This window comes from Oncorhynchus gorbuscha, linkage group LG01, assembly GCF_021184085.1.
Source record: "Oncorhynchus gorbuscha isolate QuinsamMale2020 ecotype Even-year linkage group LG01, OgorEven_v1.0, whole genome shotgun sequence".
NCBI lineage: Eukaryota > Metazoa > Chordata > Actinopteri > Salmoniformes > Salmonidae > Oncorhynchus > Oncorhynchus gorbuscha.
Window position 1 is genome coordinate 44,731,743 of NC_060173.1, and position 2,552 is coordinate 44,734,294.

The following is a 2,552-nucleotide window of genomic DNA, read 5'->3' on the forward strand; positions in this document are numbered from 1 at the left end:
TTCCGTCTTCAAGAGAGCGAGAGTTGCACCCCTTCTGAAAAAACCTACACTCGATCCCTCCGATGTCAACAACTACAGACCAGTATCCCTTTTTTATTTTCTCTCCAAAACTCTTGAACGTGCCGTCCTTGGCCAGCTCTCCCGCTATCTCTCTCAGAATGACCTTCTTGATCCAAATCAGTCAGGTTTCAAGACTAGTCATTCAACTGAGACTGCTCTTCTCTGTATCACGGAGGCGCTCCGCACTGCTAAAGTTAACTCTCTCTCCTCTGCTCTCATCCTTCTAGACCTATCGGCTGCCTTCGATACTGTGAACCATCAGATCCTCCTCTCCACCCTCTCCGAGTTGGGCATCTCCGGCGCGGCCCTCGCTTGGATTGCGTCCTACCTGACAGGTCGCTCCTACCAGGTGGCGTGGCGAGAATCTGTCTCCTCACCACGCGCTCTCACCACTGGTGTCCCCCAGGGCTCTGTTCTAGGCCCTCTCCTATTCTCGCTATACACCAAGTCACTTGGCTCTGTCATAACCTCACATGGTCTCTCCTATCATTGCTATGCAGACGACACACAATTAATCTTCTCCTTTCCCCCTTCTGATGACCAGGTGGCGAATCGCATCTCTGCATGTCTGGCAGACATATCAGTGTGGATGACGGATCACCACCTCAAGCTGAACCTCGGCAGGACGGAGCTGCTCTTCCTCCCGGGGAAGGACTGCCCGTTCCATGATCTCGCCATCACGGTTGACAACTCCATTGTGTCCTCCTCCCAGAGCGCTAAGAACCTTGGTGTGATCCTGGACAACACCCTGTCGTTCTCAACCAACATCAAGGCGGTGGCCCGTTCCTGTAGGTTCATGCTCTACAACATCCGCAGAGTACGACCCTGCCTCACACAGGAAGCGGCGCAGGTCCTAATCCAGGCACTTGTCATCTCCCGTCTCGATTACTGCAACTCGCCGTTGGCTCGGCTCCCTGCCTGTGCCATTAAACCCCTACAACTCATCCAGAACGCCGCAGCCCGTCTGGTGTTCAACCTTCCCAAGTTCTCTCACGTCACCCCGCTCCTCCGCTCTCTCCACTGGCTTCCAGTTGAAGCTCGCATCCGCTACAAGACCATGGTGCTTGCCTACGGAGCTGTGAGGGGAACGGCACCTCAGTACCTCCAGGCTCTGATCAGGCCCTACACCCAAACAAGGGCACTGCGTTCATCCACCTCTGGCCTGCTCGCCTCCCTACCACTGAGGAAGTACAGTTCCCGCTCAGCCCAGTCAAAACTGTTCGCTGCTCTGGCCCCCCCAATGGTGGAACAAACTCCCTCACGACGCCAGGACAGCGGAGTCAATCACCACCTTCCGGAGACACCTGAAACCCCACCTCTTTAAGGAATACCTAGGATAGGATAAAGTAATCCTTCTCACCCCCCCCCCCTTAAAAGATTTAGATGCACTATTGTAAAGTGGCTGTTCCACTGGATGTCATAAGGTGAATGCACCTTATGACATTCACCTGGTGCTCTGGATAAGAGTGTCTGCTAAATGACTTAAATGTAATGTAAAATGTTATAGACTCGCCCACAGTAACAGCAGTGGTTGTATTATTAATGGGAAAAATATTAGTTTGAAAGTGAAAGACCTCCTGTGAAAGTAAAGGTGTTATGCAGGTGAATGAGGACCCAAAAGCGACTTGGCGAAAACAGAGTCTTTAATCCAGTAAAGGAAATATGCAATACTCCTAGACAAATCGGAGCGGTAAATAAAGCATAAAAAACAATTCCACTCGTAATGACGAGAACAGACTGGAGACTCGATCACAAACTGTAGGTTGCCTCGGGAAGGCACTTGACCGTAGCAGACTCAGACACCTGCTCACCACGCAGCATCTGAGGGAAACACGACACGACAGGGCGATACAAAGACACAGCACGGTGAACAATATATAAGGATCCGACAGGACAGAAACGGAAAACAAGGGGAGAAATAGGGACTCTAATCAGGGGAAAAGATAGGGAACAGGAGTGGAAAGACTAAATGATTGATTAGGGGAATAGGAACAGCTGGGAGCAGGAACGGAACGATAGAGAGAAGAGAGAGAGGGAGGGAGAGAGAAAAAAAGGGAACGAACCTAAAAAGACCAGCAGGGGGAAAACGAACAGAAGGAAAAGCAAAATGACAAGACAATATAAGACAAAACATGACAAAAGGACCTCCTGTGAAAGTGAAAGACAAAGTGAAGGACCTCCTGTGACTTCATAAAACTTTCAGCAATATTAATAATTAAACTGCCTCAACCTGAGTTGCCAATCAAAACGTCATGTTCTCTTGCACTCTAATAACTTTGACACAGCTAAAATAATGAATGACAGGCAGGTAGGAGGATGTTCCTTGACGGGTTATTACGATGTTAGGTTTTATTATGACTTTATATTGTATTTTGTATCTGAAACACAGTTTAGTCATTAGGCTATAGTAAAATGACTGTAGTTTGCCAAAAACAGGGCTGTACTTCCACAGCCTCTGTCAAGGGAAAAGCAGTCAGCAGCAGCAGTCCAAA